Source organism: Lissotriton helveticus, chromosome 5_1 (assembly GCF_964261635.1).
Source record: "Lissotriton helveticus chromosome 5_1, aLisHel1.1, whole genome shotgun sequence".
NCBI lineage: Eukaryota > Metazoa > Chordata > Amphibia > Caudata > Salamandridae > Lissotriton > Lissotriton helveticus.
Window position 1 is genome coordinate 1,980,515,989 of NC_136065.1, and position 24,993 is coordinate 1,980,540,981.

Consider the following 24,993-nt stretch of genomic DNA (forward strand, 5'->3'; position numbering starts at 1 on the left):
GCTGCTGCTTAGTACAAAGAGTAGAAGGACCCACATCTTAGAGCTAATTTCTTCTAACATCTCCTCTCTAGAAGTTGGGCCCTCGGTGCCTCTAGTTTGGTCTGACCATCACCTAATACCTTTTAACTTACAACTGTCTTCCCAGCAGGGCCCCAAGAAAAAGAAGACTTCTCTATATTGGTCATGGCACTCTGTTACCGACTTAACTTTAAGCATGGCGTGTACGCAAGTTATGGTTGATCAGGTAGTAGATATAGTTATGGGTGTCACCTCATTCGACTCTGACCGTAAGGGGAATTTTGACAAAATAGCACCCTTGAAAAAGAACAACAGTATAAGGATCTCTAGTTCAGCTCTGTGGTTCTTGGCCTCGTTGTAAGCTAGAAAACTGAAGTGCAAAAAATTAGAGAGGAAATTGCAACATTACTTTGCTGAGGAAGACAAGCTTGCCTATAAAGTCGCTTTCAAACAGTTCAGGTAAAACATAAACAAGTTTTGCAATAGCCAATAGGTCTCCCCTTTGGGACCTTTTAAGTGTTTAGCAATACAGTACATTATCCACCACTGGCATGACCACACACTGCGAGCCTTAAATAATGTAGTGCCACATACCTTGGAAGAGTGCCGAGAAGTATGTTTTTTGCCTCCGCTAGGCTTGACATAAAAACAGCATGTGGGGTAAGGAGAGTGACAGGATGTAGACAGCATAGAGTTAAGTTATGCTGAGTGCTTATTTGGTTATTGCTAACTTTAATGTGGACAGGATGTTGTGTTTGTGGAAGTAATTTAGGCGAAATTCATTTCAAGAGAATGCATCACAAGGGGGCCCTTCTCAAGACAGCGCAGAACTGGGCCGGAATCAGTCATGTGTCAGACTACACAAGACTTATTCTATCCAAAGCCAGCCGCTTAACCTACGGGCCTGCCAGGTATGTACATTAACTCTGCAGGCAAGGCGACTACACCTGTACAAAGCTATGAAAAGATATTCAAAATTAAAAGAGAGGAAAGGAAGAGTTAGTCGCCAGCGCAGCGGTATATCGAGTGACTGGATTTGAGAGAGGGGCAGCGTGGTGTGCAGGCACAGGCCTGGGGGTGACGCAGACACTGGCGCAAGCTCCATCTTGTATAAGGCGAGAGGTGGGCGGGGCAAGATCCCATTACCCATGGAGGAGGAGACAGGGTACTGAGTATCAGATCCAGGGATGGCACGTGACGAGCCTCCTCCCGCCACTTCACAAACACCCGCTCGGTGTAGCTCCTGTTAGCCGAATGGAGTGACAGTGCACATGAACATATCCTGCCTTCGAGGGCCTTGGAGCATTCTTTCCTCTGCTTCAGATACAAGCTTGCAAGGGATCTGCACACAGGATTTTGTTCAAACTAAAGATCGGTGGCGTGATTGCGGCTAAATCCAGTCAAGTCACTTGGAAGGAGCAGAGACCTTAAACTGGCATTATTTTGGGAAGGGTGTGGCAGTCAATCTCAGCATGGGTGCCTCCTTACTCTAGTATTCTAGAGTTTCAGTCAAAATTTCTAAAGCACCTTCAAAAGGCACTGCAGCTGTTCGCTCCTGAAGGCAAAACACCGCTCGTGTGAAATCTAACACATAACAGATGGCACACTGCGCGCCGCTGCTCATAACCACAAGCTGTAGGCCGTGGGAGGATACATTTCCTGGGAAAGGTGGGACATACATCCGCCTTTGCCCAATTGCGTGCTGTCTTTTTACAAAGATGCATGCAAAGCCCACTGGAAAAAATGCTCCAAAAAAAACCACACACGAGCGTGTGAAAAGTCCAGAGTGATTCCAAGAGGTCGTTTTCATAGAGCAACGCATGCACGCTGCACAAGGCTCGACCTAAAAATCAAAACAGAACACTCTGCTAACATAATCTCATGGACAGTACAGGCGCTACACAAAGTTTATAACAAACTACCCAACAGAGTGCTTCACTCGCATTTAGCCTCCTTATTGCACAACGAAAACATCAGAATAGAGGGTAGAACACTTCTCATTGAGAAATTGGCACAAGAGGGCATACTGTCAGCAGGGGATATTGGCACCCCTTCAGATCCCATACCCTTCTCCCAGATCAAGATGAAGTTCAATCTCAATGACATGGACGTTTTTCACTTTAAAAAAATTAAATCACTCATAGCCAGACGTACACCGCCAACCCACTCAGATCTCCTAAAGGCCCTAAATACTTACAACAAAGGGGGTAACTTGGCATCCAAAATATACTCTCCCCTTTCTACCACTAAATCTGCGCTAACCAAACCCATCGATGATTAATGGGAAACCCTACTGGCTAATCCTATCAACTCCGATGTGACAACACCTGACTGGTTGTCCATTTGGAGAAACCTCACCACCAACGAACTAACTCCCTCACTGGCACAATGCTGTTACTGGATTGCGAATATGGTCCATGGACCCCAGCCAATCTCTATAAACTAGGCATCCGATCCTCAGATATCTGCTGGAGTTGCGAGTAGGAAGCAGGGAACTTGAGACACATGCTTTGGAAATGTCCCTTCACTAAAAAATTCTGGAAGGATATCAGTGATACTATATCACAAATTCTTCACACAAAGTGGACTCCAGACTTAGCGGCTATTACACTAGGTATACTTCCACCAGCACTAAAACAAGCTTTGAGCAAAGACGGACAAATCTTATGAGAGTCTCAACCGCTCTCAAAGTCATCCTCTCTGAGTGGAAGGACTCAGCCAAACTCTCCTCCCAAACCTGGTGGGAATGGGTTCAATTCACCAGAAGCTCTATTAATTCACTGAATACATGTCTTAAATCTTTTCCACAGATTAAAAAGAAAATATGGACCAAACTAGACAAGTTTATAACTATCCCCACCATACAAGTTAGGGGACACTCCCACCCTCTCCCTCCTGCCCTCTTATTTCCTATATACCTCCCACCCTACCCCCAGTGCCCCACCCCACATCCCTGACATTTCCTGACTAACTCTGCTAATTTCCTCACTCTCACTTCCTCTTTCCTCTCACTTTCTGCCTCTCTATCCTTTCCCACTTCCCAACCATTGCTATACAAACAAGATACCGTACAGTCCTCTCATAGGGCCAGATGTACGTAATTTCTATTTACCGATTCCTAAATACCGAATTTTACCGATTCGGTATTTAAGAAATCGAGAAATAGTATGTAGGTAACAAATCAGTAATTTTTACAGATTCAGTCATATTTTTTATTACCGATTTGGTATTTACCGAATCGGTAATAAGGAATACCTTCCCATTCATTCTTATGGGCCTGGAGGCCCATAGGAATGAATGGGAAGCCATTCACTATTACTGATTCGGTAAATACCGAATCGGTAATAGGGGGAGCATATTCAAGGGTGGCAGGGTGTCACATTGACACCCTGTTGCACCCCTCAATCGTGCATGTGTGCACAAGTGGCGCACATACATGCCCTAAGGGCATGTATGTCTGCCACATGGCACTTTTGAAAAAGTACAAAATTGCTTTTTTAATGGTGTTCGATATTTACCACCAACTTATAGTTGGTGGTAAATAACGAATCCTCAAATCAAAAATGCAATCACTTGAGTGCTCCCTACATAGGATTTAAGGAGTCGGTAATTTACCGATTCGGTATTTTAAGGATTCGGTAATTTACAGATTCCCTAAATTACCGAATCCTTAAATCCAGCCACCTACATTAGAAAAAGCTAAATACCGGTCGGTAACGGGAAATGTACCGATTTTCGTCTGTTACCGACCGGTATTAAGCTACCTACATATGGCCCTTAGTAACCAACTCAACCCATTCACTACGCCAACACCAATCAGCTATACTTTAAACCAATTCACTTACACCTCATACCCTCAGAAACATAACTTCTACTTGTTATGCATTATAATGCTGTCTCTCGCTTAGACTAACGGTATCTTTCCCTGTATATATTGCTCTATTTGTATCTTTGTTCCTGTATGTTCTGTACACAATAACCTAATAAAAACTTTTCTGAAATTATAATTCTAAAAAAATGAAGCACGGAAGTGAAGTTGATTAAAACTGAGACATAAATGTCACAAAACTGTACAGATAGCTTTACTCACACTACCTTAATGTTCTAAATAAAAGGTGCTATAAATACCCATGTATAACGACCCACTTTATCAGCATCGAGCAGCTCAAAGGCTGTGTGTGCCCTTCCTGGATGAGAACCTGCAACTAGCATGTTACACAGAGATGAATGCAAAACAAAAAGACTTGTCAAGCACACTGTGAGACACAGCTACTTTACTTGTTAGCAGGTGACCAGGAATATCTCAATTAACTAGAGATTCACAGACATTCACAGCCTATAAGGACCCCTCAGGCTTCTGTACGATGCTTATTTCACTGCATATTACGACACCCAAGTTCACCCTACTCTCACACTTTGTACATTGTCTCACATTGTTTTTATTGTGTATCTCAGATTTGTTTACTAAATCTCTTCCTTATTTATCTATTGTTGGTAGCGTGTTAGTCAGTCCCCCACTTAAAGGCAATGTTTACAGTTTCTATAAAGCTGTAACAAAAACAAGCGATGGAAAACAGGGCCATGTGCATAACAGAAAGTGCGGGAAATCATACAATCAGGGTTTGATAACCTCTGGATTTATATGCGCAATTCAAGGGAATTTATATGCTATATAAACGCACAACGCATCAAATTGTTGCAGAAAATGAATGTGTAACATGATGTTGTAGTTTCAAGAAATGTAAGTTAGACTAGCAAGCAACAGTGTGGAAGAGACTAAATGTTTCAATGAGTCATAAGATCATAGAGTTTGCAAGTGATATAAAGAAAACGTATTCATGGCGGTTCAAACGGACATCAAAACTAACAGGAAATGTATGCAGCTACGTTCCTAATGATACAATAGAAAATAGATCCATAACCACTGTGGCCACGGGAAATTAAATTAACTTACCAAATGTATTGGAAAAGCATTGTCATGTGCTACTACAAAGCTTGTCACCAATCTGTCAACGAAAACACAGCTACAATAGTATCACTACATCTGCGTAACTCGAGAACTAACATGCCTACTTCGCATTTCACTTCTTCCCTAGCCATGAATGGAGGACTGAAGAGGATGGAGGCTGAGATGTGAAAACATAGCATTCCACCTGTATCCTGAAAGTCTGCACCTGCTAGAATTAGCCACGGGGCACAGCCCTCCCCTCCTTTATTCTGCCTTCTGCCATTTGACAGCAGGCTGCACCCCACGCTACCCACAGTGCCCCGTGCCGCTCGCTCCCACGCTCACATAAACAGTCACAGTGACAACAGTGAGTACGAGCCACCCAACCAAGATGTGCATCCCCGGGTCCTCCCCATTAGGTCCCCGTGTGCCGCGCGCCCTACAAATTGAGAAGGAATATTAAGGGGAGATAAAGAAACCAACTTACCCTCCACTTGTGTGTCATGGAGTCTGGTGCTGCTGCTCACTGCTGCTATCCGCCCTCAAGGTATGGGTGCAACGGAGGCCACACATATGCCTCGAAGGGAGAAGGCAGGAGGCACCGACAGCGGAACAAAGACGGCTGTGCCGGCGTTTAATCCTGGCGCTGAGCTGAGGCCAGCGGCAGTTCTCTGGCATGCTCACGTGCTCAGAGTGCGCTGCGTGTGGGCAATTGCATGCCCCCTTCCCTTCTTACATACAGAGAAGCAAACATGAAAAATTCAGTGCCCATCTCTTGGCTCTTCCCTGCTTGCCAGCAGGCATCTTTTCTGCGCTCGCGGCCCCCATGGAGACAATGGAGGTAAACCGGACTCCGGCCAGGCAACATCGCCCGCGCGGACCCGAGCTAGAATGGGAAGGAAGAAGGTTGGGAGGAACGGCATCTTTGCTGTACGGAAAGGCTTGCACATTAACAATCCAGTTAGCCTGAGGTATTAAGATGCATCCTTTCTTCCAGGGAAAACAAACAAGTGACCGCAGAAGGATGTCTAGATAAAACAAGTCCCAGTGTGTCACACCGCCAGTGAAGCATCCAGTCCCCGCGTGCACATCTTCTATCCGTCCGCGTGCACGCTTTGGAATACGTATTGATTCCAAAAGGCCCTCACATGGCGACTGCAGCACATGCGCACTGCTAATGCCAGGCGAGACCTAAAAAGCTAAAGCCTTTCTGTTTGCTAAACAAATCGATAATGCTGGAAACGCCCATAGAACTATGTTCAAAATGTAAACTGTTTTTTAATCCTTTTGCCAGAAATCTATCCATTCCGCCAACTCAGGAGCTTGGCCTGCTTGATTTGACAAGATCTATAAATTCAGTTTCTGATAGTTGTTCAAAGGAATGCAGAGACTGGGTTAGCTTATCATTGGAGGGGATTTTTGGAAACGGGTTGGTTCTGGTGTTTTTCTTTGTTTTACATAAGAGTCCAGCATGTCTGCTTTGGTTGTGAAATTATTAGCCAGGTTGTCAGTAAATTCTTGAGAAATGGGACGAGTTCCTTTAGTGTATTTTAAGTTTATGAAATTCAGTGAGAATTGTATTTCATTCTATATCTGCACATTTAGCATTTTGAAATCTATTTGAATAGTACCTTTTGTTAGCTTTTTTCAGTGATGACTTGTATATGCTGTTACGTTTGTGTAGGAGGAGTTTGTCTTGGGCATTATTTGTTTTCAACTAGGTGCTTTGCTTCTTTGCAATTAGTAGATTATTTGATGTAGATTCAGTGTGTCTAGGCCAGTGCTGAAAGTTCCTGGATGGGGCTTGTTGGGTTCGTCAAACCATATGTTTAGGTTACCAAGTATACATAGGTTGGAGTGTAATCACGTAAGGTTTGAAACTGTGTCTAGAACTGTTGCTAGTCTAACTTACATTTCTTGAAACTACAACATCATGTTACACATTCATTTTCTGCAACAGTTTGATGCGTTGTGCGTTTATATACCATATAAGTTCCCCTGAATTGCGCATATAAATCCAGAGGTTATCAAACCCTGATTGTATGATTACAGGAGGAAGTTGGTGTAGGGTTGCATCTGGAGATGAGAGCCTCACACACTTGTATGGAAATGTCATTGTCTTTTGTGAGATTTATTGTTTCCTTACAAATAACAACTAGCCTGCCTCCTCTTTTGCCTATGTGATTTTGTTTGACAGTTTGATAGCCTGAAGGAAGAGCTTCATGCAATACAGGTGCCAAATCATCGCCCAACCATGATTCAGTTATGAGGAGTAAGCCAGGCTGTGTGTCAATGAGTAGGTCGTAGGTGTGGGGCTTGTTTTAAGAAAGTGATTGAACATATATTAGAAGGTAGTCTAGCGATGGTGATGTGGTGGTGGTGTGACTTTTTTCGAGAAAAGTGAGTAGAGTTCTTTGAACTTGTAGCTGGTGTATCATTAGTGTTAGTATTAACTGTGTCAGCATATCATAAGTGTTGTTTGTCTGTATTGTAATCCTCGTCCAGCAGGCTTTGAAGGCATTTTTTGGGGTCTGTGTGTGCAGGTGGTGGCGATGTGGGTTGAGAGTGAGTTGGAGGGCTGTGTTGTTTTTGTACAGCAGTCTTGTTGTGTAATAGACAAGGAGATGCGAAGTTGTTAAGAGTAGCATGTTGTTTATTTTGTTTGTGCATGTTTAGGGTGGAATGTGTTTGGGTTAGGGATGGTGATAGAGCATGTGAGCGTATTTTTAGGCTCTAAACTGTGCAATGGATGAGAGGCGGGTGAATGAGTGTTGCTGTGTTGGGGTGTTTGTGTACTCACATTGGTGGTAGACAGCGCAATGTTCTGTGAAAGAACATTTATTAACTAAAGGCTGTGTTTTTACGGACAGCCTCTGCCTCACAAAAGAAGTCTTCACTTCTGAATCTAATGATTGCACGCTCCTATTACTCAAGAAAAATCTAGAATACCCTTTTCCAAAAACACAACCCTCAGGAAGCTAGTGACTATCTTCTTATGGATATAAAATTCAGCACCCTTGCAATACTCCACTATGTATTAATACTTATATGCACTAAGCGAAAACTATCGACATTCACTGGGCTGTGCGGCTGGGCATACATTACTCTGGATTGTTGACTACAGCCTGTGCTACACCTCCAATTCACAGACTGCAGATGCAAAGCCCATTTCTCTATTCCAAGCGTGGGTTGAGGTGCTACAACATGAAACTAAAATATCAACGGCTCGTGGGTAGTCATTATTTGGAAAAGTTGTCAAATAAATACCGATAGAAATACTGACATATACATTTTACTGCTGTGATTTCTTGCTTAATTTGTAAATATCTGGCCTCACTCTCAGTGAACGCCCTGCTGGCAAATGTGATTGAAATCTAGACGCCCTGGTCTTTTACTTGAAGAAGGGCAGTGCCCAGCCTATAAGGTCTGTCATCACCCACTAGTTAACTGGTGTTACTAGGATCAAAGTTCAAGATTATGGTACCGTGGAAAAGGGCATCCTTAGTGTTTTGAAATGCCTTTTTATTTTCCAGTCCATGCCTATTGTGTTGTGGTCTTTGTGAGATGCCCCAGTGGGTCCATAAGCGTTGCTAGATTCACTATAAAGTGACCACACTACGGGCTAATCCCTAGAAAACTGCTGTCACATTTTCAGGAACACTCATGGATTTGATGTGCAAAAACATTTATGGGATCTGCTTGTACAGCTCGTCCAACAATTTCAACTTATCTTTCATGAATGTTCACTTTTTGCTGTACATTGTAAGCCAGCACTCTGAGGTTCTTTGATTTAAAATACCATAGCTAATATTCATCTCTCCCTGGAGCCAGCTAGCGTGTATTAGATGGCAATTTGGAACACCTTGGCTGCTAAGAAATGTCATATTTCAGCTACTTTATTCATTGGAGCGACAAGGGAGCCGAGAGCGTCTTCATATATTGACTTCTCTCATCCAGTTCAAGTTGATCATATCACACACTGAGGTCTAATTTAGCGAATCTTGGTACTTGTCCCCAGGTCTCAGGATATGCTGCATGAAGCCCTTCTCACATGCTTTTGGGCGCCTCACTGCTGCTCCTTGTTCCTCCAAAATGGCAATCACCTGCCTGAGGGTTTGCAGCTGCTTTCATTCCTATTTCTTTAACTTTTCCAATATGAATGTTTCTGTCTTGATTATTTTCTGGCTTTCCCAATGCTTTCTGTTTCCTGTTTTGCGATGTCTGATGTCATTTCCTTTTCCTGCTTTTTCCTATCTAAATGCTTCAGTCTGGTTGGTTGGTGAGTCGCATCAAAGCTGTGTTCCTTCACTTGCTTCCTCACTCATTCCACTTGCTGATCCTGACTCCTCTCTCCTGGAGAATGACACTTTTGGATTACTTTGAAGTCTTTCTCCAGCAATGTGAAATACTTTGGCTTTTTCCTCCAGAATAGGTGGCAGCTTCGGGAAGGCATTTTTCTACCTCATAGTCCAGTGTGTGGTGACATTGTAGTTTCCGGGAACAGTCTCCCGAAATTGGGCACCTTGACCCAGATTATGAGTAAGCATCCAGACCTGAACATACCTAGAGTGTAGGATAACATACTTGTTTTGTTGTTCGATCTTTATTCTATTTTTGTATCTCCTCCACCTACTGGTGGATGGTCAACGGGTGTGTGAAGTGCGTTCAACTGGACAGTGAGGTCGATGTTTATTTATTTATTTATTTATTGACATTTTTAGAGCGCGAACAAATACCCGCAGGCGTCTCGGCGCTAAACAAATCGCATGACTTCTGCTCGATGTTAAATGCTCCAGGAGATGTTTAGTAAAAGCTATTGATTAAAAAGCCAGTTCTTTACTTTCTTGCGGAACTGGATGAGTGAAGAGCTTTTAAGATGTTAAGACTGACTGGCTTGTATGGAGTAGCCAAGGCCTGAGAACCTAAGATCCAAGTTCTCAACTTTGCAGGGTGTCAAAATCAGTTCAAACTATTATGCTATTCATCAACTTCTATGCTCACAGTATGACAGCTGATGAGAGCCCCTGTTTCACCTTTAGCTATGAACAACTTTACCCTCACCTCCTCCTCATGTCCGACCATACGTGTGTAAATCAGTGTTTAGGAAAAGTTACATAAAACAGTTTATTACAAGGTGTAGGAGTGACCTGTAATCCATACTGGTAGGCAGTATAGTTTAAAAGTGCTTGGTCAGGAGAGGCACAAACTCAGAATTGAAAACGGAACAACTTCGTTGGGGATTCTCTTTAATAATGAGAATCGATTTCTACCCAAATGAACAGTTTTTGCAACATTAATCCATGCTCTAAACTATGCTTTGGAGTGTGCATGCAGTTCTATGATGACAGTTGATGATTCACTGTTCTATATTATGATTTTAACTTATAAACTGCAAGTAACAAAAGAATATCTCTTAGAAAAGCTGTAACCCACTGACTAGTTACATTATATGCACTATGTGATCTGCATGGTACACAGCCTTAACAGTAGGCATATTAATCCTGTGTGCCTCAACTAGGCAAAACTTTGATCTCTCTCCAGGAAGAACATTAATCACAGGACTTATCTTGACATTTTTATTGTTGCCTGGAAATTGCTCGAGGCAAGGAACGGAGCAGTAGCTGCTTTTAAAAGCAACATAAACTTGCAAACACAGTGCCCCCTGAAGTCAGCACCCGGTTGCACCGTACTATGCATGGCCTCAGCCACGTGGACAGAAGAAAAGTAGAACACAGTACACAAATAATCACTGTATTACTTTGGTTACACTGCCTCGTTCCCAGTGTTTTATTGTAAATGGCCCTGTTCATTGGTACGAAGATTGGGGAACTAAACCAGCACCTCAAAAGTCCCCTTTATTTTCCTTGCGGTGTTGAGCAGGGCTGTGCGGGTGGAGGTTGTGCTTGTCAGTGTCTAATGTATGACGCCAGAGAGTAGAACATAATGCAGTCTGTAATAGCACCCATACCTCAATCCCAACATCCCTGTGATAGGGTGACTTCTAAAAAAACAGCTCTGGAAATGTGTTCATACCAGCCTGATATTATGCCTAGTGAGTGTAGAGAGTGAGGGGTGGTGGGTAGGGATTATACACATTTCTACAAGAAAGTAATAATAATAATAATATCCACATTTGTAAAGCGCACAATCACCCGTTAGGGTCTCTAGGCGCTGGGGGCCGTCGGGAAGATTAAGCAAGCTATTACCCAGAGTCACATGGTGCTGGGCTAATCTGCCGCCGGTGCCGGGGATCGAACAGTGATCCCCATATTCCGGAGTCAGTCGCCCTGGCCGCGGCGCCACACCTCTTCCTATTGGCTATTTGCCAGGCTAGATGGGTGATGAGCCCCTTTGGCCAGTCAGGACCCACCCCAAAAGCATTGACAAGACAATAGGTGTCACTTACGCGAGAGCTATTGGCTTTGTCAATGTCTTTAAGCCATGTTGTACAGCAGTGCGGCTACCATGCAGCATGGTTGGAAATTAAAAAAGAAAGTGAGCCATATCGCTTGTTTTATTGCTGGTGGAACAGGAAGCAACATTGAGGGCGTTTAGGGGACAACATGGACAATGGGGTTTGGAAGGGGGGTATAGAAGCAAGCACACAGACAATAGGGGGTGGGAGGGGAGCAAGCTGACTGACAATGGAGGGTGGGAGGGCTGGGGCAAGCAGCAACACGGACAACAACAAAAGTAGGGAGAGCTGGTTGGGGCATGCAACAACACGGACAACAACAGAAAGAGGGATGTGGGTGGGCCCAAGTAACACAGATGAGTGTGGGCGGGTGTTTGCAAGCAGCAGTCTTGGGAGCAAGCAACACAGACGAGGGATTGATGACGATTGGAAGAGGAGAAGTACAAAAGGGAGCCAGCCAAAAAAGACACACACTGGTGGAGTGCATGAACACAAAAAGTAGCTCCTAAAATAAATAAGCAGTGGAAAGACACAATGCGTCCATGCTCTAGGGGAGTGACAAACACATAAATAGGAAGGAACCATATGCAATCTGACCAATAAAAAAGCAAGCAAATGAAAGTGACAATGAAATCAATCAATGGCAAGCAATGGGCATTCTGTAAGCCCACGTTATGAAAATGAAAATTCTCGAAGATACAGCGCAAGCACTGTCTTGGGAAGATCTAAATAGCAGCTCACTGTGAGTTTCTTACTGTGTCTCTTATGGGCAGTCAAACACTGTCTGTATTGCCCAGTGGCTTTCCTCTATCTTTTGCTTCCAACTAATGGTGGGCAAAGCACTGAAAGCTCGAGCCAGCCTCGAGCCTGAATCTTGGCTGTGGCTCAGCACGAGGTCCTGTTGAAACCTGGAGCTCATAACGAGCTGAGCTTTCAAATTTCTTCTGCCTACCAACCTTCCTTTACCCAGGATGTGGCATTATGGCCAGAGCTGCAGACTTTGGAACTGGGGAACCAGATTTGAGTCTCAGCGCTAGCTCTATATCTGGGGACTCGGTAGAAATCAATGAATCTCCCGTTGTCTATGAAAAATGAATGTAACCTTGTGTAATATAAATGGTGCTCATGCAAAGCACTCTAATACCCTTGGCTCGTGTTTGCGCTATATAAAAAGTGCACAAAGAGTTAAAAACAAAGCATTATCAGAAAAAAAGGAGAGACAAATAGATATCTATCAATTGGCTGATTTGTAGAAAGTGAAAACAGAAAACCTCCCCCTTTAAAATTGTGTGATCTGAGGCAAATATTTTATTTCACAAAAAATAGATGGGGGTGGCTAGAAGCCAACAAAGATCCAGTAGCCAGGCTCCAAAGGTAATCATAATGTCAACCAGTAAGGTACTAATCCTATAGAAAAGGTGCGGGGTTTAAAGAAGAGGAAAGACGACTCTCAAGAATGCAAGAACATGAGGGAGAACCCTACAGATTATTTCTTGTTGCTCTCACATACCCCTAAGGATGTCATGCTTTATCATTGGGTATTGCTCCTCATCGGGCCACGCTGCAATGCCCTATGGGCCCCATGAAAGGTCACTTTGGCTGAGATCTTTTTTCATTTTATTTTGTATGATGGAAAGTTTGTTTGTGGGGTGTGAGAGATAATAAGTAAGGGAGTAAGGAATAAAACTGTCTAGGAGATACCAAGTAACTATTGTTCTCCTGGCAGGATTATAAAAGAAAACAGGTTAGAGCTACTGGTGGGGAGTAATGTGCCCAAGTAGCTTTGAGTAAGAAATAGTGTAATCAGGTCAACATGTTTCACGCCTGATGGTCCCAAGTGGATCCATGACGCTTCGTCAGGACCAGTAAATGGTGGGTGATGAGCCTACCCCACACCTATGAAATGTCTATAGAATAGTACCTTGTTCAGCACTCTCATAGGTAAGTGCAATTGACCATCATGTCATGGATAAGTTTAGCAACACAAATATAGTTAATCACAGCTTTACGTTTAGCAAAATAATTCAAAGGTCAATGATTTCTCTTCTCAAAATATAGACAAACTCAAGAGTCCATCAATTCATATTCAACTTGTTGGTTTATTCATTTAGTACTTTCAGCAAGGATTCAGCCAACACGTGTTTCGTCTATCACAGACTTTTTCAAGGCTGGAAATATATATATCATACATGTTGTCTTTGTTCACACAAAAATGATGGTGAGATTAAAACATTGATTAGTCATAGTAATTAGCCATTCATTTAAAAGATTAAATGGCAATAAAACAAATTTCCTTTGATAAGAAACAAAATAGAGATGAGAAAATAAAAGTAATGTGAATACTTTCATAAAAAGAGAACATTTGAAAGAGCCAGTGTTTTTTAGACCTGAATTGTCTACATGGAAGAAAAAGAAGAGAAGAATAATAGAAATTATAAAGAAGAAGCAATTATTTATATTAACCACCAGTAGTGTAACCCATGCTTCACCCTAATTAGTCTCATTATAAATAGAAGTGTTAAAAAATATCACACGTAATTCTGCCCACTAGTTTGAGAATCAGGCCTCTTAAAGCACTAATTCAGGACACATTAGTGCTATCCCGAATGGCAACACTAATTATCCACTGGAGGTCCACTATAATAGTACGCAGTTTCCATGGAATTGCAGTAGCAGATGATAACATACGGGGTGGGGAGTGAACTTTAGCATTGAGCAAGCTTGAAACCAAGTGGATCTGTAGATCTAGGACTCAATGTGGATAGAAAGCTTCTTGTTTTTCCATGTGACTGATATTATACATTGTTTATGTAAAGTGATACTGCACTATGCTGCACAACATGCCTTGTGTCCTGATAAAACATAGGATGATGGAGTAATATTCTGTGCTATGGTATAAGGATCAATGTATCAATGTTCACTATACATATCATCTCTCTCTCTCTGTATTCTTCATCAAGCTCTTGTGATCTGGTGAGCATTTCAACTCGTGTTATGCGCATGTAGTTTTCAACGGTGTGTGGAGACATGTAGACAAATCATATTAAATGCTTAAGATGTATTCTCAGCTTCGCTGTGGTGTATTTTAGGAACATATCACTTAAGTGTGCACTAGGACTAAGATTAATTGACAGATTGACAATATCTGTGTAAATAATAGCACATAGGAGATCATTCCAAAAAGGCGCTGCCGTTGATTTCGATACATAGGAATTCACTTATTATTACAATGTTCACGTATACAACGTGATCGGGTTATTTGCATCATACAAAACAGATCTTGTAAAGAGTCACACAATGACCAAAGTTTTTTTTGACCACCATATAAGCACGATTACAGCCATAGTAGTTTATGACCATTTAGGATTTATAGTGTTGCTATATACCTGAACCATAACAATTACACCTTTTTGTACTTATTTTACCATCAAAAGGTAACGCATTGCACCATTATACTTTGATTGGGACTCATACACTTGGACAAATGCGCATCTCATGACCCTTTAAAAACATATTTCGGAACTAGGGATACTGATGTGTGACTCTCAGGCAGGGGAGTCACATGACTGTATCTTGCTTTCAAAGTATTGTGGGGAGCGGACGCAGTGACTTGGTGCAGGGAGCACGGACTCGCATTCTGGCAACGTTGACATTTTCTTTCGGGCAATGGCTTAATGTAGTGTTCTCCCCTTATTACTGGTTCCTTTCGACATTTATTTGTTTACAGGTGTTATTGTATGATGCTGTGGCACTGAAAACCAAATGTCAGGAACGTCTAGACATTTAACTTTGAAATGGTGGGTTTATAATTACATTATCATTTCACAAACTAGTGTGATATTTTTTATCTCTTTTATTTCTAATGACATTAATTAGGATGAAGCATGGATTCCACTACTGGTGGTCGATGGAGATAATTGCTTCTTCTTTATATTTTCTATTATTCTTCTCTTCTTTTTCTCCCAAGGTGACAATTCGGGTCTAAAAAACATTGGATCTTTTAAATTTTCTCTTTCTATGAAAGTATTCACAGTGCTTTTTTTCTAATCTCCATTTTGTTTCTTATTACTAGCAATTTATTTTATTGCTATTTAATCTTTGAAATGAATGGCTAATTACGATGACGAATCAATGTTTTAATCTCACCATCATTTTTGTATGAACAAAGACAACATGTATGATATTTATATTTCCAGCCTTGAAAAAGTCTATGATAGCTGAAACACATGTTGGCTTAATCCTTGCTGGAAGTACTAAATGAATAAACCAACAAGTTGAATATGAATTGATGGACTCTTGCGTTTGTCTATATTTTGAGAAGAGAAATCATTGACCTTCGATTGTTTTGCTGAACGTGAAGCTGTGATGAACTCGATTTGTATTGTTAAACTTATCCATGACATGATGGTCAATTGCACTTACCTATGAGAGTGCTTAATAAGGTTCTATTCTATATATGTTTGTGGACATTAGATTTCTTATGTGCAATTAATACCTTTTGGTAGTAGATGAACTGAACCTATATAGCACCTCAACTTGACTAGAACTCGCTTTATCAATATATTCACACATGACTTGTTTGTAAATAACATATTAATATTTGAGGTGCAGCAATTTTCCCATTGGGTACCACTAATACCTCAATTGAACGTATCCTATGATATGTCATTGGATTCCTGGAAATGGCAGCATAAATGGCTCTACCTGTAGATATATAAATAATAAATAACAAGAGAGGAGTGACTTAGTGTGCAAAAAAGGTGCTAATAGAACTGTAACAGAAATTATTGTTGGTTCCGTCAGTACTGTGATAGTGGTTTGTTAATCCCACAATCATTTGTGCATTGTGTCTTGATCTTGGTCCACCTAATGCTACTTGTCCCAGTCCCTTACCAAAAGGTACCCACCTAGTGCAAGACTCCCCCACTAGTAGCGATAGTAAGAAGGGAGGAGCTTGTATCTTTGAGAAGGACCCTCACTCACAACTAATTGGTGACATGCTTCATCATCGGGTCCCCGCTAGGGTGACCGAATGTCGCCCTAGCGTGCTACAACGCCTGGTTACAGCGGAGCGGGATGTGTTGAGTGGAACAGTGCTCAAATTAGGAGTGACTATACATTAGTGTGCTAGTGCAGTTAAAAAATGCGTAAGTTGTAACCTTTACAAAAATCTTTAATAATGGTCAACCCGCATTGGCTAAAAACAAGGTAAACGGACTGCGCAAGGTTCTGAATTAAGGAACCGGAGTCCTAAAAATTGGTCGACATGTTTCTGCTGTATTCAGTGCTTTTTGCTCAGCATTCTTCAGGACCTAACATAAAGTCCTCCGGTGGTGTGCGCGCGTAAGGCGCACCCTCCCGGGAGGCTCTAAATGTGAAAAACAATTTTATTTAAAAAAAGTGTGTGAAAATTCACACATCAGTATCCATGGTCATCCACTGCCCTTTGCAGAAACAATCATAGAAAACTCAAAACGAGACGTTGACACGCCCCTTCAGTGAGGGCAGCGCGGGTATTTTTCACGCGGTGGCTGATTCGGCACTCGCGGCTCCCCGCCCGAAACCTACGTTCTAGGCTGCTCCCTCCTGGTAATCCTGTAGATATGCACATGCAGTGGGTGGCACTCAAAGGTTTACCGAAAGATGTGAACAGTACAAACTGTCATCTATTATAATGTACATGAGTGAAACAGAGAACAACACACACAACAATGCATAGATAAAAAACATACATCCTGGTGTCACACTTTCGGAAGTCGTGTGACTCATCTTCCCACTAGTTGAGGCAGAGATCAGCGCACTGCTACTGACTTGAACAGAAATTAGGTTGGGCTTAAGTAAGTATCCGAAATCATGTAAGTAAGCAGAGCTTGGTGGGAAATAACAAAAAAAATCGAAGTCTCAGAGAGTCGTACTCACATAACTCAGGTTTTCTGGAGGACCCTGGACCAACTCACCTCTGCTCGCCAGGTAATCGGCAGGGCAATGGCTCGTAGGTGTGTCATGTGATCCAGAATCTGGATCAGGAGCCGGCCGCGAATAGAAGTATTGTGCATTTGAGAGCACTACAGACAAGGCTTGAATGGCCTGGGCGTGCCCTAGCTTTGGGACAGGACTAGCCAGAGTCCCGTCCCAAGGTGAAGGATTCATGGTTGCCATCTTGGTACTGGCATCTGAGCATAGCTGTGACTCCCTACCCACGGTTCTGCAACTCAGACGGAGATTATGCCCACGATATCTGCCTGATTACGTAACAATAATTGTCACATGTGGCTATCGTAGCCCAGCCATCCTGTCCCACCTACCCCTTTTTAACTTTTTAACTTTTCTCCTTGACTCTGCCAATCCCGCCACACGCATTGGACCCACCATTCACCCGGACCCTGATCCATTCGCACCGACACGTCACGTCACCAAACGGCTATGTAACTGCTTGGTAAGGACGACTCATTTACCATCACCTCGAGGCAATACAGCTTAATGTCATTATCGACTTCGCTGTAATTTCCATTCCTTCTTTCCTAGTATGACTGACTGGTTCCGCTGGAAACCTTAACGTCAGAGCCAACGCTGCCTTGGTCATTGCCACATTGCTTGCCTTGTTCCCATCCCATGGTGTATTGTTCTCCTATGCAGGTCAGAACCTTTTCCTTGCAGTCCTGGCACAATGACTCACCCACTTCATGCACCCAGTAGTGTGTGTCATATTTTTTTTCTTCACATATGTGCATTCCCCACAGTTGCAAGAGCTGTGTTTTCACTTTAGTTGCCATTGGATGCACGTCATCCATCCACGTACGTGCAGGGCATGAGAGGCCATCGTTTTCCACCTTAATTAATTTCATGACTAATCCTCATTTTGTTTTCTCCCCCATCTTTTTCTACTGCTCTTATTTTCTTCTTGTTTACTCCCATAACCTTCTTGTTGAACAGGCATTTCTGGTATCAGGCATATAAATTTAATTCCTGATGAAGTTACCCAAATCTTAAAGAGGGATTGAAACATTGTCGACATAGAGTACCATGACTATTGCAAACGTTCTTTATTTTGATAAGGAGAGCATTGGCACCTATATCTGCCACTGACTGTTTATTATGTGTGTAGTTAGACTGTAAATGTCTGAGCTGTGTTAATCTAACTGTTCATTGTTTGTTTCCCACTTTTTATGTTTTTGTTTTTTTCAACATTTAATAAATCCATAAATTACTTCATCTTATTTAAGTTGCCATAGAAATTATTTGACTTCTATGTACATTGCTGAAAATTCTTCTTCAGAAGCGACCGTTTGTCCCTCTATAAATAACTACATCCATGGTCCCTGGTCACCTGTTCAGAGGATGACTGGGTGAACCTCAAATAAGGGTTCACGGTATTGATCCATTTGCCACTAGGTGGGGATGACGATGAGTGCAGCCAAGAGTAGGATCATGGAACACGAGAGGACTATCCAGTGCGGACGCAACTCCATCAAGATGAGAGAGCGCAAACTGACCTAAATGTATGAGTGCATCACACTTACCCGTAGTAAGCACAAATCATGAGGAGAAATGCCATGAGTGCTAGTAGTATCTGCAATTATATTCTGAATGTATAGCTAATGTAGAGATTTAAGTAGAAGTGGAACTAATACAGAAATGTGTGACACTGTATGATTTTATTAGATGTGATTATTCCTGAATCCATGTCGTGTAGCTGCTAAAATGTAAGATGGCATGTGGTTAAACGCAGAACGTGGTAGGCCTCAGGGCCAGAGCTAGAAGGGAAGGGGAAGGTGTTTCTTTCCACGACATAGATTGAACTAATGTTTTGGTCATTGCATTAATGGGCCATGATTTATAGATGTGTTTACTGAATAATAGAATAAGAGTATTAACATGCTTTGATTAATGAAGAAGTTGAATGCTATAATCATTATGAGAAATGTTGTAGGCCTGAAATGTTTTAACATTGATTTACACGTATTGGTCTGGGCCGAGAAATGTTGCGAACCTTTTTGGAAGTCTATGAGAGTTGGGTTCTTGGCTGCAGATGTCTGTCTGCAAGAGAGAAGGGAGGATCCGATTATAAATAATATGAATAGAGGTCTGTTCAGTAGACGGCCCAGACATGGAGGAGGGTTCCGGAATGTTTAAGGGGTATCAGCGGGCCGGAGAAGAGTCTGAGAAGCAAGGTCAACTCCAACGTATGAGGCCCAATACAAAGCAGCATGGAAAAAGCCAGAAGCTACACCACGTGAGGGGCGTCTCACGAGGGGCGTCTCAAATGTTGTTGACTGTTTTGTATTAGGGACAGCACCCCTGGGTGGAGTTAGAGCAGATGCCTGAGGACCCTTTAGAGAGCGGATGGGTAGGCAGAGAGGGGTCATGACTGGAGAACTATAGGTTTTCACCAAGAGACTAAGAGTGAGTGACTTCCCTTGGGGGTCATTCACTGCTGACACCTTTTGTTAGGTTGAGACTTGGTTAAGTAGGGATACCATCTAGAGCAGGGTAGGGACAGCCTAACCTGTGTGTTTTCCTCCAACTTAAATGAAGGAGAGATCTCAATATGCGTCAATGCTGATAGCTTTATTATTCTTAGAACTTGTGCTGGTAATTTCCGTTGCTCGTCTGAGGGCTTTCAGAGAGCACATGTATGTAGTTGGACCTGTGTATCTCGTGAATCTCATTCTGAGATGCCTGTATTTGCAGCTTATCCTAACCTTACAATAAACTTTTGAAAGCTAGAAGTTGTTTGTGATCTTTTGGAGCGAGGTCCTTTATTGGGTGAACTAGCTTGGTAAGAGATGCACTTTCTTCCCTCAATGACAGGCAACAAAGGTTCAGTCGACCAGATCGAGGTTTAGATCAATAGTAATAAGGTATCGATCAAAATCTCGCCCTTCCAGTTGGTAGCTATAGAGGATGGTTGCCTTCTTGAGGACGGTGACCTAGGCCAGGTTAGCTTACCCCAAGGCCCCTAGAGATCGATGATCGGAAGAACCGCCCGCCGAAGAAGATCCGGATGATGTGAGACAGAAAAAGCAGCAGTATCGGTCGAGAGTGAGTATAAAGGGTCATGCGTGTTAGATTGCGGTGTTTTTGTATTGTATCTATGTTGTAATGTCTGGCGGAGTTGAATGTCTGTAGAGTGACTGTGGAACAGGTTGTGAGCGCGCGCAACCGGTGGAAATCTTAAGTGCAAGGAGAGCTTAAGTGGTTCGGGTGTATCGGACACCCAGAGTAATTGTCAAATAGTGTGAAGGGGGTCATGAGGTACCATTGATCACCCGAAAGACCGAGATAGGGGGAACGTAAGAGTGAGTGCGTGAGTAACGGACGCTGGTCGGAGGTTACTGTGTGTGTAAGCAACCGATCAGAGAGACGATAGACATTTCGTCAGTTGTGTTGACAATTACATATAGACTGTGGACGTACAGTCGAGGGAAGTGACCGCTTGGTCGGAAGTAGTCATTTTTCGGTGTATGAATGAGACGCATGCATGACCGGGAGACGAGTTGAGAAAGGAGGGGTGCTGCTGCGAAGCGGAGAAAAGTGACGTCAGGAAGTGTCGCGCAGTGATTGGCTGACCGGAGAAAGACCGCGCTGTGATAGGCCAGCTAGCAAAGACGTCAGAAAGTGTCGAGCTGGGATTGGCCGACCGGAGAAAGACCGCGCTGCGATAGGCCAAGTTAGCAAAGCCGCGTTAGGATTGGTGGATTGTCATCAGGAAGTAAACAGAGTAGCGAGGCTGGATATTGTGCGCATAATTATGAAGTGTTTTAAATGGCTGAGAGCGGCGTTTAAAAAAGAGAAGCGGGGATCGGATGAAGGGGAAGAAGCCCCGCCGGAGGGTACGCCGGCTCGTTACATGGCAGTGAATGTTGGGCTGCATACGATCCTTTGGATATCAGAGTGGAGTAAGATTACGGAAGGAAATGAGGAACTGACGTTCCCGAAGTACGGGACGTTCAGATTAGAGGTGTTACATCGATTAAAATCAGTCATGACCTCAATGAGACCCTTGCCTAGACCGACCCAGTTTGAAGCCCTTGATGCATGGATTAGGGCAGCGCATGAAAAAAATATGAACAGACGACAAGAAAGGGTGAAACGATCGGTAAGGGCAGTGCAGGATGCCAGGTGGGATGCGGATGCTAAAAGATGGAGAGTGCATAACATGGAAGTAAATAAACTGTACCCAGTGTTAGAGGTGCCCGGAAATAAAAGCCCCCTAGAAGAGGATGATGAGAGCGAAACAGAGGACAGCCTGATAAACAGATTATTGACAGACAGGCCACCCCCGTATAATAGAGCAGGGGGAGAGGTCGAGCATAGTGAAAGAGGAAAGGGGGGCAATGCAGGGGAGCATGGACCGCTTCCCAGTTCAGAGTGGGATCCTGAGGCAAAGAAAGAGCTGTCCCAGCCTAGTCAGGTGCAACAGGTAGTCGGGAGGTTTGTGGTACAAAGAGCGCCGGAAACGGAGTGCGCCACATCCTACGGATTACCAGCTGCACTACAGGTACCTGTTACCATAGGTCCTATAGTATCGATATATGACCCAGAGAGAGCAAGAGGGGAAGAACGGGTACGGAAGGACGGAGAAAGAGCAGAGACGGCAAGGAGGAACGATACGATCAATTCCCCAAGTCAGATGCCGATACCCAGAGAGTGGAGCACCCCGATGCACACAGCAGGGGATCCAGGAGGGGATCCTGGGGGCCCTAGATGGCCAGTGGATCTGAGGGGATCTGGACGAAAATCCTTTCAAGAGCTAAATGAGTACATGAAGAAGTGGGATGAGGCAGTGGAAGCTCACAAGAGCATCATAGCTGCAGAAGCTGAAAGGGAAAGTCAGGACAGCAGAGCTCGGACTCACTGCGGGGCTGGGGAGAGCAGCCCGGAGTGGGACTGGAGAGAGAGAGATAGTAGGGGAGTCACCCATTGGGCCCGGAGTGGAGATAGAACGGACCTGGAAAACGGGGGCCCCGGGAGTGGAGGGGTGGCGCGCCCAATACTCAGTGAAGGGGAGAGGAGAACGCAAGAGTACAGAAACAGCTTTAAGTGTACCCACTGTGTGCCCGGCACCAGAGAACTGAATGGGAGTTGTGAGAGGTCGCACCATAGTCCCTGTGATGACGGAAACGAGCGCAGCCCAGGGAATATGGGGAACCAGGAAGGATCGTATCGGATACTGAGCGATACTAGGCAAAGGGAGAGTAGCGACCAGAGGGAAAATAACAGAGAGGAGTACGGTGAAAGGAGAGAAGCAGGAGAGAGTGGGCAGAGCAAGAGTGGGGGTAACAGGCCCGTGTTCCATCACCTTCCAAGATCGGATGGCCGAGCATGGGACCTGGAGAGATGGGAGCAAGGGAGAGCACTCATTAACTCTCCCGAGCCCAAACGTAGAGCTCGGAGTTGGGATGGTAGGGAGACCAGTGAGCCCCCTTCGAAAGACATATTGCGAGCTGAGATAAAAGCTAAGAGACTCGATGTCGCCAGCTTAAGGTCAGACCTGGATGACATGATAGATGGTACCCTGCCTTTAGAAAGAATGGAAATGTATGAGCAGGATGAAATACTGTATATGGCAAAGGACATCACTCGAAAAGCGAGAGCAATCCATGAGAAGTTAGTCGAACTAGCAGGCAAATATATGGTGGACCTGTCAAGAACCAAAGCATTACAGGGTAACCACAGGCTACATTATACAGATCGAGACCTAGATGAGAGGAGAACGATCGGGCTGAAAACGCACATAAGGGAACTGATCACTGGAATAAGGACATGGAGGGCACTAGATAAGTGGGAAGAGAGGTGGTCCAAGAAAGGGACCGTCAGGAGAAGCACGCTTGGTACGACACCAGGAAGGCTGCAGGGAATAGAAGCATACCCTTTGCGTGAAGTCGCAAATGGGAATTATGTACATGTCCCTTGGAGTAGGGGAGATTTAGCTGCTTTTACCACCTCCTTCCCCAAATTGCGGGAAAGCCCAGTGGAGTGGTACAAGCAAGTTGAGAGATTTGTAAAAATCTCAAAGGTCCTATGGATAGATCTGAACACGCTGTTTGACATTGTAGTACCAGGAGATCTGTGGACAGCATGCAAGGTTAGCGCTGAGTGGCCCACAACGGAGCCGGAGAGAGATGCTAAGACTAATGGGCCGTCCGAGATTGTGATGGCAAAATTCGAGAGAGTGATGACTTGGCTGAAAGAGAAAGTGCCAATGCAAGACATAGATTGGGTCAAAATAGACCGAACCAGACAGGAACCCAAAGAGACAGTCCACGAATATTATGAGAGATTGCTGAAGGCGTTTAAACAGTATAGCGGCTTGGATGTAATGGATCCAAAAGACATAGGGCAATTTGTGTCCAAGTTCGTCCTGGGACTGAGACCGGATATTAGTTTAATGATTCAGCAACACTTGATTTGTTGGCAAAATAGACCCCTAGACGAAATACTGAGATATGCCAGGTACTGCTGTGATGAGATAGACTCCAAGGCTAAGAAACTAAAAGAAAAATTGATGGTGGTACAGATGCAGGCAGCAGGGAAGGGGGGACAGCAGCAACAGCAGCAAGGAACAGGTACAGGAGGAAAGAAGCAGTACAGTCAGAACAGGGGCAATGAGGAGAGTTCCACCTTTAGACCCAGAATAGACATAGCTGCCTTGAAGAAAACGACTAGGTGCCACCAGTGTAACGAGGTGGGGCATTGGAAACGCGAGTGTCCCTACAATGTAGAGATAGGAGAACAAGAGGAAGAGGAGGAAGAGGTCCAGAGCGCGCCTACGAGAGGGGTGACGCCATACCAGGGAAAGGTGCTCAAAGGGGGGGGGGCTCCTCCCCGAGCCCAGTTCCCGCAACCTCCCCGAGTAGGGAATATGGGTAAGACCTATAGACAGATGCCCCTGTTTGTAGAAGGAGAAGAGTGCTATTATGTGGACCCATTAACCGGACAGAGAGTGGAAAGAGAAGACTGCACCCTCGGGGCAGCCTTGGAGGTGGACCAGAGGGGACCCTATGTCGAAGCAGAAGTAGCAGGGTGCCCCACGACATTTCTGGTGGACACAGGAGCCACTAGGTCCACGATCAGATCAGCTGCAGTTCCAGACCTGCCCATGTCTGGAGAGACCATACAAGTGGTGGGGGTCGCAAACAGGAGAATAACCAGCCAATTGACAGAACCGGTACAGGTGAAAATAGGGAAGTACAGCGATGAGCACCAGTTTGTGGTTTGCGATTCAAGTCCTGTGTGTCTGCTAGGCAGAGACCTGTTGTGTAAATTGAATTGTACAATATACTGTACACCTCAGGGAGTGGAGGTATTGACCAATGATGATGACGCAGACTTCAAAGTTGCAAACTCAAGAATATGCGTGGAGCTGTACCCTACTTTGACAGTAGATGAGCTCCCCTGGGACTTGAGAGAGACAGTGGCACCAGAAGTATGGGACTTCACTGGGGAAGAGATTGGATTGGTCAAAGGGGTGGACCCAGTGAAAATTGTAGTGAAACCGCATGCTGAGTTCCCAAGAACACCCCAATATAAATTGACTCCAGAAACGATTGCAGGCATAAAACCCGTGATCGAGTCCATGATTAAACAGGGAATACTGAAAGAAATCGTG